This window comes from Cebus imitator, unplaced genomic scaffold (genome assembly GCF_001604975.1).
Source record: "Cebus imitator isolate Cc_AM_T3 unplaced genomic scaffold, Cebus_imitator-1.0 Scaffold25, whole genome shotgun sequence".
Lineage (NCBI taxonomy): Eukaryota > Metazoa > Chordata > Mammalia > Primates > Cebidae > Cebus > Cebus imitator.
Window position 1 is genome coordinate 5,750,142 of NW_016107340.1, and position 22,020 is coordinate 5,772,161.

Sequence of the window (22,020 nt, forward strand, 5' to 3'; positions counted from 1 at the left end):
AACTCATCTTATTAAAATGGCCAGCCAGAGGAAATGCTTGGTTCTAGCATTTCTTGCATTTTTATGGGCTGAATTGGGCACTGAAGCCAAAGAAGAGAAAAAAGAAGAGCAGACCTGCCGGTTGCTGGGCAATTTTGATTTGAATGGGTATGTAGATGCTGAAGACAATTCCCTCATTATTGGAGGACCGTTTCCTATTCACTCCAGGACCATCCCAGCAAATGAGTCTATTTTGGAGCCAGTATCAGCAAAATGTGAAGGGTAAGCCATTCTTTTAGCCTTCTTTTTACATCAGTTGCAGGTGGTGGGTGTGGGGGTCAGAGTCTGGAACTGGTCCCCATGATACTAGCCTGGACTCTGACACTATCTCTTTGACACAGGATAGGTACTTTCTGTTACTAGGCCTCAGTTTCTCCTAGGTGAATATTTGAGGATTATTTAGAAACTGGAAAAGCTTGGTCTCAATTGGGTCATTTTCCACTTCTGCATCTGAGACAGAAAAAAAGGCGGATTTTATATGATGTAGAACATTGCTCCTCAGAGGGTGGTCTGTGGGCCAGCAGCATCAGCTTCATCTGAGACTCTTAGAAATGTAGAATCTCAGGCTGCATTTCCAGACCTGTTGAATCAGAATCTGCATTTGGCCAAGACCTCCTGGTGATTTATGTACACATTAAGATTTGAGAGCCACTAATGCAGGATTGCAGTGTTGCAGGTTTATTTTTAATTGTTATAGACTAAACTCTCATCAAGTGAAACTACACAGTGTGGAAACACTAACTTATTTTTGAGCTAATGTTAATGGCAAGATTGTTTCAGCTGCTGTGAGTCTTCTGCCCTCCACTCCCCTAACTCCAAGTTGTCATGTAAGAAAGTGGGATCCATGACTGGTGATCTGAATTTGTAGTAATCAATGGTAATAAAGGCAAACATGTGCTAGATTACTCTCACAACTTTAGATATAAAAAGAACGCTAGTTGGCTGGGCATGGTGGCTCATGCCTGTAATCCCAGCACTTTGGGAGTCTGAGGTGGGCGGATCATGAGGTCAGGAGATCAAGACCATCCTGGCTAACACAGTGAAAGCCCATCTCTGCTAAAAATACAAAAAAAAAAAAAAAAAATTAGCCAGGTGTGGTGGTGTGTGCCTGCAGTCCCAGATACTAGGGAGGCTAAGGCAGGGGAATTGCTTGAACACAGGAGATGGAGATTGCAGTGAACCGAGATCGTACCATTGCACTCTAGCCTGGATGATAGAGTGAGACTCCATCCAAAAAAAAAAAAGAAAAAGGAAAACGTTAGAAATGAAAAATAAAACATTTATCCACTGTTCTGTCAGCATAACAAAGCAGATCTGTTTATTTTCTTATACACCTTCTTAGCCCTTTATACAAAAGCATCCATAATTTGTGCATAGTTTTGACCACAGCACAGATACAATTTTATATTGAACATTTTACATTGTGTAGGAAGCATTTCCATGATGCCACATGATTATTATAATTGTAAATGCATATTGTAAAAATTTTAAAAATTTCTTATACATTAAATCTTTGCTAATTACAACTACTGTCTTTTGATATATTTTATGCCCCATATTTGATATATTAGCAGATGGGCCAGCCATAATATTATTGGCAGAAAGGATTGTAATCAGTCTCTACTTGTTTTTTTCCTAGATCTTTTAATTCTTTTCTTACTGTGAAGCAAAAAGAAGAAAGATAAGAAAGGCTTTTGTTTACAGCTACATTACTGTAGACTGTTCATTATTTATCATAGTTTCTCACTTCTTCAATCCTTAACATAAAATGAAAACTTAAAGTTTGACAAAACATATGCACTAATATTTCATAAACAGAATCATTGAATTTGTTCTCTGTTCTGCATTGGAACTTCTGAAAGTTATTTTCCTAGAAGGTTAAATGGAAAATATACATGTTTTAAAACAAAAATCCACTCCTCTTTGCTAAATATAATTTGACATATACATTGTGGTTGCAATAGTGATGAGAAGTAAGTACATCTCATTCTGAAAATAATTCAGTTATCAGGAATATTTTGGGATTTACATAATCAATACCATCAGGATTTGAGTGGCTACTACTTCTCTTTACATTATGCATTTGACATATGTGTACATGAAAGAAAATACAATGTGCTTTTAAAAAGTTAATAAATGATATAAGACAAACGTACCCAATGCAGGTATGTAAAACAAATAATAGTTGCAAGAGTTAGAAACTGGGAAAACAGGCAAAGTACCGTATTTCTAAGCTGTGTCTTTTTGTTTATTGTCAGGAAGAAGTGGAGAGTAAGATACAGGAGAGCATTAAGAGTCAGCACCACAGCCTTTAAGTTGGCTTTTAGTCCTAAAAATTCTACAGTTTATTTGCAAGTGACAGGGGTAGACAATGGCTACTAGTTATTCACCCAAAAGGATGAGTTATTTTTCAGTTGGTTCTACTTGCTATAAGGGAAAGGAAATGTGGTGGTCGACATTTTTGAAGAGAATTTAGGGAGACAGCTTGCCTGAGTGAAGTACTGTAGTGGAAGATCAGAAGAGTCAGAGAATAGTACAAGAGGTAGAGGCATTTGCAATGACAAACAAGAAAGTGGTAAGTGCTAAGATTTGAGAAAGAGAAAGATAAAAATGTGTTGTATGGAAACAATGAGATTTTACCTTCTTCAGAAATTTGTAAGGAGTTGGCTCTGCTTTCTCTCATATTTTGAGAGATCACATATAAAGTTTTTCTCTTGAAAATATAAAGAGAAAGGAAATGGAAGAATGCTTGTTTGTCTCATAGGATGAGGGCCTGGAATGAGTACAGCTTCAATATTCACCTAGAAAGGGATATCTTGGAACAGGAAACAGAAAAGGTCAATAGTGAGGCCAGAGAGTCAGCAGGGCCTGTGGAGCTGAGGGCCTGAGCTCAGAATCTGCGTCAGAAAGGTATCAGTAAGCTGATTTCAACCTCTTCATAAAATTGTGAGAAATAAACAATAGCATTTATTTACTTCACATGTTTGATGTTTGTTATTTGGTTTTCTTCACACTCTGAACATTAAGAAAAACAAAAAATAATTTGGATCTGGGCCTGTTTTTCTGGGGTGAAGTTTGTGGGAAGAGAATGTTTCTTCAGTGCTAACTCATTCTTAGTTACAGAAGACATCCCATTTAACCTTAAAAACAGCTAGTTGAAGACGTTATGTTCACATTTCAGATGAGGAAACTAGGCTCAAAAAAGTTAAATGGCTTATGCAAGGTCATATGGAAAGCATAAGGCAGAATGGGGGTTTTATTTCAGACTCTCTGAATCAGCCAAGTGTTTTGCATGTCCATCTTAGGAATATTTTCCAAACTGATAAATGCTCCTTGAAAAAAGGATTCTGGGTTCAGATAAATTTAAGTAATTACCAAGACATCATAGAACATTCAGTGTATGATCAGCATTGCGAATGTCTAAGAAAGGGCTAAGCATGCAGTACTTCCCAAATTTATTTGACATTAGAATTCTTCATTTGGGGAACTCTGTACTGCCCCACATTGCCTCACCTATAGAAAGTTGATTTAGTTGGTGCATATGCAAGTGCAATGAACTGTACAAAGGAGGTAGTTATCTTTACAATAGACAGGAGTTCTGGGGTATGCCAGAACTCTATGGGACACAGAGCACCTGCCTTTGGGATTCCATCACAATAGAAGAGGAGTGGAAGATGAGGCAGTGGGTGGGCTGGGCCTGAAGCTCTGCAGGGCAGAATTCACAAAAGAATGAACTAGGCTGAATGGTCTTCCATTTATAAAATTTCTATTAAAAAATAGCTTCTATTTCTTTGCTGAGACTTGTATATTTACATTTTCTTTAAGAGGGTTTTCCCTCATCTTATGGAGCAGTGTTGTAATCGCTGCTTCAAAGTCTATGTCTGATCATTCAGCAGCCCCAGTCATCTCAGGGTTGGTGTCTACTGATCGCCTCTACTCTTAGGAGTGGTTGCATGTGGTCTGGGAGACCTAAAAAGCCAGTTCCTGGTCCTCAGTGTTGATCCATTACGCAAGGCATTGTGTGTATTTTGCTTGTCTCCCAGCTTGATTTGTCTGAAACCTAAATTGCTCAAATTTGTTATAAGACTCAAATGTTCTTCAGCATTTTAATCAATACATCCTAAATATATGTTATGAATATCAAAAACATTTCATATTTTAAAAGTTTTTGATGCAGTTCATCAAAATTAGAGCCTATACAATTCATTTTCATGTAGAGGAGTCAACAGTTTCCTCCCATCTGTACTCGACCCCAGTGTTTTCTGAGCCTCTCTACTCCTCCATGTGTTGCAACTTCTCCAGTTGGAGAGTTCTCAGCTTAGAAGCCAGGCTGGTCCTGAGCTGATAATTTCACTTTGGCATCATTAACTTTCACCTATAACCAATCTAGAAATTCAAGTTGGAGTTTGGAAACTAAATTTCATTCTGACACCCATAATTTTAACAGTATGCTGATTTTGGCCAGCCACCAGTTACAGCGTGGCCAGGCTTTGACTACAACTTTAACTGACCTTAAGTATGGCCAGAGAGGAAGACTTGCTATTGTTTTGAAAATGTTGCTCAGAAGAGAGAACAGTGAAATGGAAGGAGGAAGGGAGTATTTTAATTTTGTTTTCATTAATCTAAACAAAGGTAGGACATAGAGAAATTTCCTGAAGAAAAGATGTATGCATTGTATAATAATATTGTATCATAATAAAAATTAATGAATAAAAGAAAAAACATCCCAAATTCCACCTTTCCAGTAATTATCTTGTGCTCATTAAAAAAATTTCCCTGTTAATCCTTATTCAAATGTTAGTATACTTTACACATGTAGTTTTAATTATAGTTTGGAAATAAGTTTGCATATTGCATGTTTCCCAATATTATACACATACTGCTATGTAATTTCTCTAATAGTTTTAAAATAATGAAAAATTTTTCCATCATATAAGTTCTTTCCAGTTTTTCAATATTATAAATAATTCTGTAATGAACAGTTGGGGCATATTACTTTTTCCTTTGGGAAAAACAGTTCCTTCAAATCAATTTTCATGGATGGAGGAATTACAGCCAGTGCATATTTTTCTAGTTCTTGAAATGTATTGCTATTCTGTTTTAAAAATGATAGTGCTATATTTATTTCAAAAATGTATATCGCCATTAGTGTAAATTTGGAAACTAAGTTTCTTAGGATGATAAAGCCCTTCATGTTCTGGCACCTTCTGGTTTTCCAGTTTTCCCTTTCATTGTGCCACACCCACTCCCACCCTGTCTCTTCAAACTTGCTGGGCTTCCCATTCCTTCAAGATGACACGTTCTCTTGTTGTAAAGCCTTCGGGCATGCTGTTTGCAGCATTCTCCCCTGTTCTGTCATCCTTTAAGCCTCAGCTTGGCTGTTAATTCCTCCAGAGCTGGGGGCAACTTCTTTGTATTTATGGATCCCAGGTTTCACCCATCACTATTTTTTATCATTTTGTTCTGAAATTGCTTGGCTACTTTTCTATTTCCTTGTGTAGACAGTGCTGTGTTTATCTTGCTCCTGACTGTATTTATAGTGTCTAGCACCAGAGGAACTCAATAATTACATATTAAATGAAAAACGAAACTAAACTAAAAACGCAATGAAAGAAACATGGAGAAAAATTCCACCCTGCCAACAGGGCTATTTGCTATCACATATTTAATTAAAAAATACTTATTGAATAGAAGTCATAGAGCTAGATAGTATAGCCACAGAAGATATTAAGGAAAGAGGGTCTTGGGGAAATTGCATTCAAATCGGTTAAAGTTTGGTTAAGACTGGGAATAAAGCGTTTGGAATTAATTTTTTTTTTTTTTTGGAGACAGAGTCTCGAACTGTCACCTGGGCTGGAGTGCAGTGGTGCGATCTCGGCTCACTGCAACCTCCACCTCCCAGGTTCAAACTATTCTCCTGCCTCAGCCTCCCAAGTAGCTGGGATTACAGGTGCCCACCACCATGCCCAGCTAATTTTTTGTATTTTTAGTAGAGACGGGTTTCACCATGTTGGCTAGGCTGGTCTCGAGCTCCTAACCTTGTGATTAGTCCGCCTCGGCCTCCCAAAGCACTGGGATTACAGGCATGAGCCACCTGTTTACCTGTTTTTTTTTTTTGTTGTTTTTTTTTAATAGAGAAGGAATTGAAAAGCAAAAATGGTGATGGACTGCAAGAAAAATATTTTCCCCTTTTAGTGTCTAGGAAATAGAAAGGAGGAGGCATTTTATTTATGGTTATATCTAAGAATAATGGGAAAAAGACATTTTCAATTAAAAACTAATTTAAAACATTGACAATCAAATTATGGATAGAAAAATTTTGTAATTGGAGTCATAGTATATATGAATTTTATGTACTGCTTTTAGGTACTCCTAGCATAACTATTTCCTTGTATTTACGTAATTTTTATAATTATAATTAATATCCAGAAGAAAGCAAAAGAAGGTAAGTAGGAAATAAAGGAGACTCATATGGCACCAGAGACTTCCCATTAATGGGGAAAAATGTATTGAGGGGTTATTGGAGCCCCTGTTTGGTGGAGAGAATTATGAATATAAGAATATTTTTGTGAAAAGAGCAGTTTGAGGAGATTATAGCATATGAAAGGTATATAGAGCACCTTCATAGGATCACCCATATTATAATTTCATAGCTCATGATTGTCAATTTCTTCATGATTTCCAGAATATTCTTATTTCCTGTTTCCTCTATCCCACGTTCTATTTTCACTTACTTGGCTAAAGTTTACATTCTTCTTTGGCACCATGCAAGCAGCAACATTGGAAACCATATGTAGGAATTAACCATTTTTTTTTTTTTTTTTGAGGTGGAGTTTCACTCTTGTTGCCCAGGCTGGAGTGCAGTGGTGCTATCCCAGCTCACTGCAACCTCTGCCTCCTGGGTTCAATAGATTTTGCTGCATCAGCCTACCAAATAGCTGGGATTACAAGCATGCACCACCACTCCCGGCTAAATTTTGTATTTTTAGTAAAGACATGGTTTCACCATGTTGGCCAGGCTGGTCTTAAACTCCTGACCACCTCAGCTTCCCAAAGTGCTGGAATTATAGGCATTAATCACTGCTCCCGGCCAGGAAATAATGTTATTTAAGAAGCAGAAACACCTGATATCTAATTCTGAATACATAATTTATCACTTTAAGATCTTAGACAAGTTACTTACACCTTCTGAACCTCAGTTTCCCTAGAAGTGAAATCAGGGTAATGATATCTATATTTTAAGATTGCTCAATATATTCAATGAGATAACAAATACGAAATGTTCATCATATAGATTTCTTTTACCTTCTTTGGAGATTTACTACAAGCATTTAATGAGAAAATCTACCTAGAGGTTTCCAGCCAGTGCCTGAGAGCTCACAGCAGCAGCAGTTTGAGCTGCACGAAGGAGGCCCAAAGTGTTCCCTCCAGCACTCTACACTCCCATCCATTGGGCAATGAGAAGACCATAAATCCTTTTGTCTAAAGAAGGATGTGAAAATAAAGGGAGAAGAACTGTTAAATTCTCACTCTCCCAATAAAAAGATTCTGAAAATGTGTAATTTGAGATTTGACCATTGCTTTCTAATAACTGCATGAATATTTTCAATTGTAGGTGGGATATGCCTGTACCCGCGTAATTCTTAGCAACAAATACCAGTTTCCATCTTATCTTCGTGTAATAGCCAGTGATAAGATCCAGTCGAAGGCCATGGTAAAACTTATCTAACACTTTGGTTGGGTCTGGGTAGGCGCTATAGCAGGTGATGATGATTATGGAAAACAGGGAGTTTTATTTTCCTTGAAAACTTTTAAGGAAAATATGGAGAATGCCAACCTCTGTATTGCATTATCTGGAATCATTTCCAAAGTCTATTCCAATGAGAAAATGCAAAAAGCTGTTGATGCTGTAAAGACCTCCACAGCCAAGGTCATTGTGCTTTATGAATCTGATATTGACCTCAGTCCTTTTGTGCTAGAAATGGTTTACCATAATATAACTGACAGAACACGGAGAGCGAGTGAATTGTGGATTACCTCAGCCCTCATTGCAAAGCCTGAATATTTTCCATATTTTAGTGGAAGTAATGGATTTGCAATACTAAGAGCTGACATACCAGGATTAAGGGAATTTCTTTATGATGTGCATCCTAGCAAGGATCCAATGATGTCCTGACCATTGAATTCTGGCAAATGGCTTTTAACTGTACTTGGCCTAATGGTACTATTCCATACAATATTGACCATAGAGTGAATATGACTGATTACATGCCATGACTGATAAATTCTGTACTGGAGAGGAGAAGTTGAATGATCTTAAAAATACCTACCTGGATGTGTCTCAGCTAAGAATTACAAACAATGTCAAACAAGCTATGTATTCTATGGCTTATGCTCTGGATCATTTAAGCAGATGTGAACATCATGGGCCATATATTCCTGGAAACACCTGTGCATATACACCTGACTTCTTGGCAGGTAAGTCATTGTTTGGCATACGTCATGACATAGCTTGATAATTATAAGAATTCATGTCATTAAAACTATTGATTTGCCTTTGTACTTAGTAGACATGATCTCATCACATGCTCACATAAAATAATGACTTGCTTGTGTGGCCAAAGCGGGCATTTTGAAGTATACATTTTTTTTTAACAGTTATTAAGTTTGTTGTGAATGATAGAAAACTCCCCAAAATAATGCCTTAACCATGATAGCTTTTTTCATTCATGTAAATGAAGTGTAGAGATAGGCATTCTAGGACTGAAAGAATGGCTTAGGGACCCACTCCCTATGGTGATATTTCACCATCCACAATATGAGGGTTCACCTCATAATCTAAGATGACCACATGGGCTTCAAACATCATGTCCACATTTTAACCAATAGGAAGGAAAAAGAGAAAATATGTGTGTACCCCTCCACTTAAGGATAATTTTTAGAAATTACATATAATTCTCCTTATATCTTATTAGCCAGAATTTTTTCATGGTCATATCTAGCTACAAAGGAAACTAGAAGATGTTGTCCTCATAAAGTATGGGAGGGACCACACCAAATTTGCTGAAAGATTGGACCTGGAAGTGTTTTACGTCAAATAATTAGAGGACAATACAAAGAATGATTTAAGTCATAATGGTAAACTGAGTCTGGTGGTTGATGAGAAGAGGGACTTGAGTGGAAGAGAGGGTCCATACAGGCAAGTAATAGAACATAAGGTTGGAGATGATGAATAGAAATGGTGGTGTTGATGATAGAAATGAGGAACAGGGTTTATGGGATGGTTTTGAATGTGTTGAATATGAGGTGATGGTGGAATTTTAATGTAGGCACATATTGAAAGTTTAGAATATGGAATTAGATGGAGGTCAGGTGGGAGAGGTTGGTCTTAGAGATCAAGATTTGGGAGTTATTTTATAGAGATACTGGTTGAAGACAAGAGAATGAATGAACTGCTTTACAGTCAGAGAGAGAAAACCGGAGGATCAAGGACCAAACCCAGGACCCAAGGGAAGCCAAGGGAGCTTGCATTTCAAGGAGGGGTTGATCAAAAGTGTCAGGTATTGAAGAAGGCTGAAGGAGAAGGTGGTTAGACAGGAACGTGCCCTTCAGACAGGGCAAGAAGAGTTTTAGTGAGGTGAAAGTGTTGGCAGCTAGATCACAGAGGTTAAGAAGGGAAGGAACACTGAGAAATGGAACAAAAAGGCATCAGCTCATCGTTAATGATAATAATAATATTAAAAAAGGGAATATAGAGAGCTCTTTCCAGAAACTGGATCCGGAGCAAGAAATTCTAGTTCATTCCGTGGTGATTTTATTGTTCCTGTTTCAGAATTTGAGAATGTCTTGCTATCACTCCTTCCTGTAATAGCTACTTCTCAAAGTGCATTTAAAATATGATTTTACAGATATATATGTATAAAACATGTAAACATGTAAGAAGCTTATCTATTTTGTATACATACTTCTATAATGTTATGAGCCTAGCTCAGAGATTTCTAATATTTTCTATGTTATCTAATTCAGATTTGCTCTGGAAAACACAACATATGAAAATTCTGATTTCTAAAATAAATATAAATGTAATCATGCATCTTTCAAAATGATTCTTTGCTTAATGGAAAAGCATTTTATTTCTTAAATAGGAAACTCTCTAATGGATTAAGAAACAAACTATTTACAAACCTTGCATTTATTCTGGGTTTCAAAGTGCACATCCATGTAGAATGTAAAAGGAGGCCTGTATTTACTACCGAGATTTTAAAATTCATTTAACAACAACAACAAGAACAAAAATCAGTGCTATGCCTTGTCTGCTTTTCCATTTGCCCTCCCCAATTTTCTGGTAAAGCAGATCTTTCATTGTGCTTTTCTACTGACCCATCATGACATAGCTTTGATTTTAAGACTATTTTGGAATGACCTTGCAGAGAGGAAGTATTTTTTAGGCTCTCAAGATGATTCTTGGAATCACAGGTCCTTCACAAGCAGGAACAGACCTGTCAAATGGTCTCATCCTGAGTCCTGTAGGCATGTAGCCTGGTCTGGATCCCCAGGGTTAGAAAGAAGTAGGCTTAAGATTAGCTTTGCACTTCTAGAATCAACAACGAGACTCTCCTTTAGCAAAATTCCTCTCTGTGTTCGCCATGTTGTTATTTGTTCATTATCTTCAGTCAGGCATCCTGGGTTTCCCAGGAAATCACAAAGCTTCCATGGAAATTCAAATGGAAAATGTCTCAGCTTCATGAGTACTAGAGACAAAGGCCTTTGTTAATCTGTCATATTTGTCTTTGCTAGCTTCCCATTTCAGTGTGTACTGATGTGTGTCCTCCTGAGACTTGGAAGGGGATTCATCAGGGGGAACCAATGTGCTGCTTTGACTGCATCCCATGTGCTGATAGACATGTGCCACGGGAACCAGGTAGAGATGATAATTTCTTCACTGATATAAGGATGCTGTTAGGTCAAACATGCTTTTTGCAAAGAGGGCCTAAGGAGCCTTCTTTATAAATAGGTGTGTATAACTTATATCAAAAATCATTAAAATCTACCAAATTATTAGATGTTTATGCACTGTGAAAAAAACATACTATTGCATTGCAGTTCTAAAGCTGCTACAGTTGGGAAAATATCTACAACCTTGAAGTTAATAGAGGAAAATGCAAAATAAAATATATGAAATGTGAAATGAGTAAGATTCATAAAAATATTTAAAATCATTTGTTTCTGAAATCAATTAAATGCTAGTTATATTCATAATTGGAAGAAAGGGAATTAGAGTACTATGTTTTATTGAATTATGTCTAATTTGGAACTATAAGATCTAAAATTTCATCCCTAAAGGCAATTGGCTTAAGGTCATAAGTACACAAAATTTGTAGGACATATGATTTCTGTAACCACTGCTTTATACTTCACCATGGCCTGCCAAATTGCTGCTCTTTATGACCAGAATTTTAATTGGGCTTAGTGTGCTCAGTTTTGTGAAGCATGTTGGAGCAGGTTTATTTTTATCTCTACCTTCTGTTAAAGATAACACAAAGTGTACTTGTCTTTTGTCAAATGGCCCTCAGTAGCAATTCTTTAAAAAAGAATTTTGAAAATATAACATTTTCCCAAAATGGAAAACAAGATCTATGTAACCTGAACAACTCCTTGGACCCCACACAGCGCAGCCTCTGCATAGAGTTGCATCCAGGGAAGTCTAGCACAGCAGTCAAAAGTGATTAAATGAGAACTGTAATCTTTCCTGCATCTTTCAAAGAACATGAAAGAGATCAATTTCACAGTCTACTTTAAACTCATATCAAATAGCTTTTTCTTATGTTCTGAGATTCTCCCTTAGAGCCTCCACCCAGCTAAATGCTCCAAACCTTCAATGTCAAGTGCCATGTAGGTTCTTCTCCTTCTTCTTCCTCTTCCCCTTCCCCCCTCCTCCTTCTTATTCCTTATTCCTCCTCCTCCTCTTCTGCTGCTTCTTTTCCCTCCTTCCTTCCTTTCTTCCCTTCTTCCTTCCTTCCCTCCCTCCCTCCATCCCTCCCTCCCTCTCTCCATCTCTCTGTCCCTTCTTTCCTTCCTCCCTCCCTCCCTCCCTTCCTTCCTTTTGTGAGTCACAGTCTTGCACTGTCACCCAGGCTGGAGTGCAGTGGTACCATCTCAGCTCACTGCAACCTCAGCCTCCTGGGCTCAAGTAATCCTCCCACCTCAGCCTCCCAAGTAACTGGGACGACAGGCATGCACCATCATGCCTAACTGATTTTTTCTTTTATTATTTGGTAGAGACAAGGTTTTGCCCCATTGCCCAGGCTGGTCTTGAAATCCTGGGCTGTACTGATCCACCTGCTTCAGACTCCCAAAGTGCTGGACTTAGAACAGGCCTAGGCCACTGTGCCCATCCTTGTTTTCCTTCTCATTCTCAATTATTCTCTACCGATTCCTTCAAATCTGCATCTGGAGGGTGAAGAGAGGAAAAGCTCTGAGTAAGCAAAGACAAAATTCTCTTTCATAAGGGTCATATTGAATGAAAGACAGAAGACACTTGTATTTTAATCAACCTTATTCCTGTCATAATCTGCTCAATTTTTTTCACCTCAGTACCTTTAATTTTTTTACATTTTTAAAATATGTGGATTGTTCTTGGGTTTATGAAGATACATACCACTCTTCTCAATTAGACAACTGGAGTAGAAAGAAAGAAGCTTGTTACTGGAAAAGGCCAACTCAGGAAAGGCTGAAACTGAGAAGAGAGATTGACTTTCCAAAACTGGAAATAATTGTCAATCTGTAATATTATCTATACACTCTAAGGCCATTGTATCACTATTTCTTTTGAGATATATATTCTATATATAGATATATATTCTATATAAAGGGAATTTCAACAAGTCCCCACTCTAGAAATATGAAAGCTCTGGGATATTCACAGTGGAAAGGGACAACTGGATTTCCTTGCAGTCAATTCTTTGTTCTTTGTTCTATAGGTCAAAGGGAGTGTGAACAATGTGGTGAATACTATTGGTCAAATTCACAAAAGAGCGAGTGTGTGCTGAAAGAGGTGGAATACCTTGCTTATGATGAGGCCCTGGGATTCACACTTGTCATTCTCTCTGTCTTGGGGCATTTGTGGTCTTGGCAGTCACGACTGTGTATGTCATACACAGGCACACTCCCCTGGTGAACGCCAGTGACCGGCAGCTGAGCTTCCTCATTCAGGTTTCTCTGATTGTCGTGCTGCTGTCGTCCTGCTTTTCTTTGGCAAGCCACCCAGTTGGTCCTGCACGGCCCGCCAGGTTACTCTGGCACTGGGCTTTTCTCTTTGCCTGTCTTGCATTCTTGGAAAGACTATTTCACTGTTTTTAGCCTACAGAATTTCCAAATACAAAACTTGATTTATATCCATGCACCCCCTTTATTGGAAAATCATTGTGCTAATCTCTGTTCTAGTGGAGATTGGCATATGTACAGCCTACTTGGTATTGGAACCACCGAGGCTATACAAGAACATGGAATCTCAAAATACAAAGATCATTCTGGGATGCAGTGAAGATTCCATGGAGATTTTGTGCTCAATGTTTGGGATTGATGTCTTCCTAGTCTTGCTATGCTTTCTCACAACTTTTGTGGCTTCCCAGTTACCAGATAATTACTATGAAGGAAAATGCATCACCTTTGGGATGCTGGTCTTTTTCATCATCTGGATCTCTTTTGTCCCTGCTTGCTTGAGCACCAAAGGCAAGTTCAAAGTGGCTGTGGAAATATTTGCAATCTTGGCATCCAGCTATGGTTTATTGGGTTGTATATTTGCTCCTAAGTGCTTTATTATTTTGCTGAGGCCATAGAGGAACACCAGTGAAATTGTTGTTTGAAGAGTCTCCACTACAGATAAGAGCATCCAACTGACCTCAGCTTCTGTGAGCAGTGAGCTTAACAATACCACAGTGTCAACTATTCTGGATGACTAGAGTTGTTATTTACATGTGTCCTCTAAAGCTGCAGTGATGATGTGGTTCAGCATTCCCTTTCAGGTTGCTTCTACAGCAGCTACCTGATACTCTTAACTAATGTTGAGGATTTGGGTTCTGGAGATGTAGTTTTAGCATGGTATATCAAATCTCCTACTATAAGATATCATTTAGCATGAGCTAGAAAACCTTTTACTATTGAAATTAAAAACTATTTCATTCAAACATTTCAAAATACTTTGGTATAAGGACTATGTAGTAGAGGACATAGTAGGAACCAATTATCTAAAATGATAGATAAGGCTGGGTGTGGTGGCTCACGCCTGTAATCCTACCACTTTGGGAGACCAAGGTGGGTGAATAGCTTGAGGTCAGGAGTTCGAGACCTGCCTGGACAACATGGTGAAACCCTGTCTCTCCTAAAAATACAAAATTACAAAATACAAAAATTAGCCAGGAGTGGTGGTGCATGCCTGTAGTCCCAGATACTCAGGAGGCTGAGATGAGAGGATCACTTAAATCTGGGAGGCGGAGGTTGCAGTGAGCCAAGATCGCACCATTGTACTCCAGCCTGGGTGACAGAGTGAGACACCACCTCAATTAAAAAAAAAAAAAAAAAGATAAAAAAATTTAGCTCTTGAAAGTTTTTGTTCTTATATCATTGTTGTCTGATCTAGAATTTTACCTAAAACAAAATCACCTAGTGGGGACCAAGAGAGACATTTTGTTCTACATTCTGTTAATGTAGCTGTGAAATACACAGCTTTCCTCTGATTGAGGTGAGAATTACAGCTCATGAAGCAGGGGGTTTGGAAGAGAATTTATATTTCAAAGGACTCTGTCACATACAGAGGATATTGAAGGAATTTCGATGTCAACAAAACTCAGTTTTTTTTTTTGTTTTTTTTTTTTTAACACACATGGAAGTAGACAAGTTTCTCCCAGAGAGAAGGCAAATCTACAAATCTATCTTCTACAGATTTCCTGGGAGAGAATATGTGGTAAAGTACTTGAGTTTTAAAACATCCCTCTGCTTGAAAAAGAAAAACAATAAATTAAGAGTTGGCAAAGCAATTATTAAGGAGATTATATAGTGAAGACCTGAATAGCAAAAAAGCAAATGTTTACCTAGAGCAGGTATTAGAATGCAAAATTTTTTAGGATAAATTGAGTGATACTTGCCCTCTGATTATGTAGAGTTACCTGGAATTTAATTTCCATGTGGAAATGTTATAAAATGTTTTCAATCTTTTTCCAGATATGCAATTTTGAAAATGACTGGTATATATTTATGTGTATATGAATATGTGTGGAAAAACAGAATTTGTAGAAATGCTGATAAATAAAAAATGCATGTGTATGTTTAATTCTAGAAGGCTGACAAGACAAGAATCTCTCTTCAAGATAGTAATGTTTGTGAATCTCAGTTAAGCAAGCTGGTCCGAGATTCATGTAGGCTCATGGGAGCAAAAAGTGAAAGTATGATGACTAGTATAGCAGGACAAGTCTGTCAGGAACTTATTTACTGATTTTTTTTTTTTTTTTTTTTTTTTTTTAATTTAAGAACGGTCATTCTAGACCAGGCAAAGGGAATGAGCTTCCTGTAATTTAAATACTAAGTTTACATCAAGGTTCAGCAAAGCTCAAAATGACCCCTTTGTTGGAGAGTCAATTGTATTCCAGGACTTTCTGAGAGAGCATCTATTCACTTTTCCATCTCCCAACACTTCTACAGCACTTTGCATCACAGCCCTTAGAACGGTCAGAGGAGAGCCTGTATCACAGGATGAAGGATGGGGAAACTGCTTTCTTTGGCCCTTCATTGGACCCAGGGAGGAACACTGGAAAAGAAAGAATGCTTTGTCAAAGTATAGAGCAATAGGAAAATGAAAATCAGTAAGTTAATTTCTTATTCAGGTATACATTAAGCTTGAGTATCCTCAATGATTTACCTTGAGATTATAAACAAAAGCTGAAAGGTGGCTCGTCTTTTATCTTCAAAATATTTTACTTTTATCTTCAAAATATTTTAATCTCTGGGTAATCCTCTTCTGAGATGTTGATTATTGAATATATGGTCTCTAAAAAGATAATTCCAGAAGTCTATTTGGGTAATATCAAAGACTTCATTATCTCCTTTCATTTAGCATGGCTTAGTAATACTGTCTTATCAGACTTATGTTCCTCAGATTATTTTTTTGATCAGATGGGTTTGGGAAATTAAGAGAAAATGTCATTAAAAATAAAATATCGCCGGGCGCGGTGGCTCAAGCCTGTAATCCCAGCACTTTGGGAGGCCGAGGCGGGTGGATCACAAGGTCAAGAGATCAAGACCATCCTGGTCAACATGGTGAAACCCCGTCTCTACTAAAGCTACAAAAAATTAGCTGGGCATGGTGGTGCGTGCCTGTAATCCCAGCTACTCAGGAGGCTGAGGCAGGAGAATTGCCTGAACCCAGGAGGCGGAGGTTGCGGTGAGCCGAGATCGCGCCATTGCACTCCAGCCTGGGTAACAAGAGCGAAACTCCGTCTCAAAAAAAAAAAAAAAAAAATAAAATAAAATAAAATATCAACTGAACTTGCATGTTTAAGGTTAATATTTACTTATACAACTTTACAATTTTAAAATACAATTTTCATCTAAAATAGTCTGAAGTTATCATTTGTCGATTTGGTGTACATGCACTGTTACAGAAACTGGCTTATGGCAGTAAAAATGAATAATATATGATTGTCAAAGGATGATGGTCTAATTTGTAGCATTGTTTTGTTCTTTGTAATTACTTAACTATTAAAATATTTCCCATAAATAGAAAAATGTTTTCTCTTTGGATCAATGCATCATGTAAAAGTCATTTCTAGTGAAAAAACAATCACTGAAATCCCTATCAGGACATGTGTTTGGTAAGAGAATCTAATTTAGAAATTGCTAGTGACACGCCCTGCTATGGATGAGCACATGCTGCTAACTACATACTGGGCCTTGGGGAGCAGCTCAGAATTAGTTTCAGGTGTTGCAGGTGTTGCTGGGTTGGGAGTAGTATAAAGATTAATTGCTTGAAACAAACCAAAAAAATACGAAACAATATTTTGCCGAGGGCTGACATGCACATATGCAGTATTGAGCTCTTTTGGTAAATGAGATGTTTATCAGGGCTGCTCAAACCCATCCCATAAGATTAATTTCTTGCATTAAGGCAAAGATAATTCCTGATAGAAAGTGAATATACTTTCAAAAAGGATAAGATATTCTCACTGCCAGATTAATTTCCTTAAAACTCTGCTCTGATCTCGTCTTGTCCCTACTCATCAACTCCCAGTGGTCCTCAATTATCTATAGCACGAGTCTAGCAGTCACAGTCTGACATTCAAGACTCTGAAAACTTTTCCACTTTCTATGTTCAATAGTTATCACCTGCCACCTTCCTGACCATATCCTTTTAACACAATTCACCTGCACTCTTGCAAGTTCTGGAACTCACCTCTCATTTTCTTGATTTCACACTAGTCACACGTGTTCTTTTCCCTCTACTGCTCTAATAGCACTTCATCCCTCTCTGCCTACCTCCTTCCTTTCCTGTCTGCTTTTTTCCCCCTCCCTCCTCAAGGGCTTGATATGCACCGGACTCAAAGTTAGACATAGAAGATAAGCAAAGATGAGACATTTTTCCCCATCTCCAGGTGCTTGCCATCTTTTGGGGTGATGGGTAATAAACCAACAATTACACTAAGATGTGATAAAGCTGTGATTGTGGTAGCGTAGAGGAAGGGCAGAGTGAGTTAAGATCAAGGAAGGCTTCCTGCGTGAAGAGTCACTTGAACACATTTTAGAGGGACAAGAAGGAACTAGCCATATGAAAGGAAGACTAACGTCTGCATTCTACCTAGCCCACTACTTGGAGCATGTAAGTGTCAGTGTCCCATCCTTTTTTGTTTGTTTGTTTTGGGATTTTTAAAAAATTGGTTTGTTTTTTGTTTCCCCCCTTCCTTTTTTTTTTTAAAATGAAGCATTGTAGGACTTTATCTGTGCCTCTTTCATGTCACTGGCCATTTTCTGCCTCATATTAGGGTTATCTACTTTCATGTCCTGGGTCTACGTCTACAGTATGAAATTATTTCATGAAGAAAACTTGAAATCTATGTATGTATGCATGTCTCTATCCCTCCTCCCCCCACCTCTCTGTCTCGTCTATCCCTCCATCTATCTTTGTGGCCTTTTCAAATAGAATATACCTTGTACTTAATTGGCACCTAATCTTTTTATATAAACTAAAAAAAAATTTTCATTTTAGGTTCATGGGCATGTGTGCAGGTTTTTTATATTGGTAAACTCATGTTGCAGGGGTTTTTTTTGGTATATCACCCAGGTACTAAGCTTAGTATACAATAGTTACTTTTTCTGCTCCTCTCCCTCTTTTTACCTTCCACCCTCAAGGAGGCCCCAGTGTCTTGTTGTTTCCTTCTTTTTGTCCATAAGCTCTCATCATTTAACTCACACTTGTAAGTAAGAGCATGCAGTATTTGGTTTTCTGTTCCTGTGTTAATTTGCTAAGGGTAATGGACTCCAACTCCATCCGTGTTCCTGCAGAAGACAAGATCTAGTTCTTTTTTTATGGCTACATAGCAGTCTGTGGTATCTATGTACCACATTTTCTTTATGTAGCCCATCATTGATGGATATTTAGGTTGATTCCATGCCTTTGGTATTGTGAATAGTGCTGCAATGAACATACACATGTATGTGTCTTTGTTATTAAATGATTTTTATTCCTTTGGGTATATACACAGTAATGGGATTTCTGAGTTGAATGCAGTCCTGTCTTTAGCTCTTTAAGGAATTGCCACACTGCTTTCCACAATGGTTGAATTAATTTGTACTCCCACCAACAGTATATGTGTTTCTTTTTCTCTGCAACCTTGCCAGCATCTGCTATTTGTTTATTTTTTTTTTAACTTTTAAGTTCAGGGGTAAATGTACAAGTTTGTTATATCGGTAAACTTGTGTCATGGGAGTTTGTTGCACAGATTATTTTGTCACCCAGGTATTAGGGCCAGTACCCATTAATTCTTTTTCCTCATTCTCTCCCTCCTCCTACCTTGACCCGCCATAGGCCCTAGTATGTGTTATTCCCTTCTATGTGTCCATGTATTCTCATCATTTAGCTCCCACTTATAAGCGAGAACATATATTATTTGGTTTTCTGTTCTTGTGTTAGTTTGCTGAGGATAATGGCCTCCAGCTCTATCCATATTCTTACAAAATACACGATCTTGTTCTTTTTTAGGGTGCATAGTATTCCACAGTATGTATATGTATGTATATGTGTGTGTGTGTGTATACCACTTTTTAAAAAATACAGTCTATTATTAATGGACATTTAGGTTGATTCCATGTCTTTGCTATTGTAAATAGTGCTGTAATTAACATATGCATGTAGGTGTTTTTACAATAAAACAATTTATATTCCTTTGGGTATATACAGCATTGCTGGGTCAAATGGCATTTCTGTTTTTAGGTCTTTGAGAATTTGCCACACTGTCTTCCACAATGGCTGAACTAATTTACACCCCCCACTGACAGTGTATAAACATTCCTTTTTCTCTACAACCTCTCCAGCATCTCTTATTTTTTTATTTTTAAATAATAGCTATTCTGATTGGTGTGAGATGGTATCTCATTGTGGTTTTGACTTACATTTCTCTAATAATCAGTGATTTTGTGTTTTCTTTCATATGCTTCTTGGCTGCATGTAGCTTCTTTTAAAAAGTGTCTGTTCATGTCCTTTCCCTACTTTTTTTTTTTTTCCTTTCCCTCCTTTTTAATGGGGTTGTTTTTTCTTGTAAATTTAAGTTCCTTATAGATCCTGGATATTAGACCTTTGTCAAATGCATAGTTTGTAAAAATGTTCTCTCATTCTGTAGGTTGTCTGCTCACTCTGTTGACAGTTTCCTTTTGCTGTGTAGAAGCTCTGTAGTTTAATTAGATCCCATTTGTCAATTTTTACTTTTGTTACATTGCTTTTGACACCTTCATCATGAAATTTTTGCCCATGTCTATGTCCTGAATGGTATTGCCTAAATTATCTTCTGGGATTTTTACAGTTTTGGGTTTTACATTTAAGTCTTTAATCCATCTTGAGTTAATTTTTGTGTATGGTATAAGGAAGGGATCCAGTTTCAATCTTCTGTGTGTGACTAGCCAGTTATAGCAGCACCATTTATTGAATAGGGAATCCTTCCCCCATTGCTTGTTTTTTCCAGGTTTGTTGAAGATTAGATAGTTGTAGGTGTGCAGCCTTATTTCTGAGTTCTCGATTCTGTTCCATTGGTGTATGTGTCTGTTTTTGTACCAGTACCATGCTATTTTGATTACTGTAGCTCTGTAGTATAGTTTGAAGTTGGGTAGTGTGATGCCTCCATCTTTGTTCTTTTTGTTTAGGACTGCCTTGGTTATTTGGGCTCTTAATTATTTTTTTTTTCAGATGGAGTCTTGCTCTGTCACCCATGCTGGAGTGCAGTGGTGTAATCTCAGCTTACGGCAACCTCTGCCTCCTGGGTTCAAGGAATTCTGCCTCAGCCTCCCCAGTAGCTGGAATTACAAGCACCCACCACCACGCTTAGCTAATTTTTGTATTTTAGTAGATACAGGGTTTCACCTTGTTGGCCAGGCTGTTCTCTAACTCCTGAACTCAAGTGATCCTCCTGCCTTGGCCTCCTACTTGGCCTCCTAAAGTGCTGCAATTACAAGCATGAGCCACCAAGCCTGGCCCAATATGAATTTTAACATAGGTTTTTTTCTAGTTCTGTGAAGAATCCCAATGGTAGTTTAATAGAAATAGCATTAAATCTATACATTACTTTGTGCAGTATGGCCATTTTTATATTGATTCTTTCTATTCATGAGTATGAAATGCTTTTTTAATCATTTGTGTTATCACTGATTTCATTGAGCAATGTTTTGTAGTTCTTCTCATAGAAATCTTTCACCTCCCTAGTTAGCTGTATTCATAGGTATTTTATTCTTTTTGTGGCAGTTGTCAATGGGATTGCATTCCTAATTTGGCTCTGGGCTTGACTGTTGTTGGTGTATAGGAATGCTAATGATTTTTATACATTGATTTTTATATTCTGAGACTTTGCTGAAGTTGTCTATCAGCTTAAGAAGCTTTGGATGAGACTATGGGTTTTTTAGACATAGGATCATGTTATTTGCAAACAGAGATAGTTTGACCTCCTCTCTTCCAACCTGGATGCCTTTCTTTTATTCTTTTGCCTGATTGCCCTGGCCAGGACTTCCAATACTATGTTGAATAGGAGGACATTCTTGCCTTGTGCTAGTTTTCAAGAGGAATGCTTCTAGCTTTTGCCCATCCAGTGTGATGTTGGCTGTGTATTTGTCATAGATGGCTCTTATTATTTTGAAGTATGTTCCTTCAATACCTAGTTTACTGAGTTTTTAACATGAAGCCATGTTGAATTTTATCAAAAGCCTTTTCTGCATCTATTGGGATAATCATGTGGTTTTTGCCTTTAGTTCTGTTCATGTGATGAATTGTAATTATTGATTTGCATATATTGAACTAGCCTTGCCTCTCAGGGATAAAGCCTACTTGATTGTGGTGGATAAGCTTATTGATGTGCTGCTGGTTTCAGTTTGCCAGTATTTTGTTGAGGATTTTTGTATCAACGTTCACCAAGGATTTGGGGCTAAAGTTTTCTTTTTCTTTTTTGTATCTCTGACAGGTTGTGGTATCAGGGTGAGCATTTGTTATTTATTTATTTATTTATATATTTTTTGAGACAGAGTCTTGCTGTGTCACCAGGCGCCAGGCTGGAGTGCAGTGGTGCAATCTCGGCTCACTGCAATCTCCGCCTCCCAGGTTCAAGCAATTCTCCAGCCTCAGCCTCCTGAGTAGCTGGGACTACAGGTGTTCACCACAACTCCAAGCTAATTTTTGTATTTTTTAGTAGAGACGGGGTTTCACCATGTTAGCCAGGATGGTCTTGAGCTCTTGACACC

The 22,020-nt window shown here is 37.8% G+C and overlaps 1 pseudogene; it reads left to right on the forward strand.

The window, feature by feature from the left end:
* The first annotated feature begins 16 nt into the window (after positions 1–16).
* LOC108300137 lies at positions 17–14,000 on the forward strand (annotated as a pseudogene).
* The last annotated feature ends 8,020 nt before the right edge of the window (positions 14,001–22,020 follow it).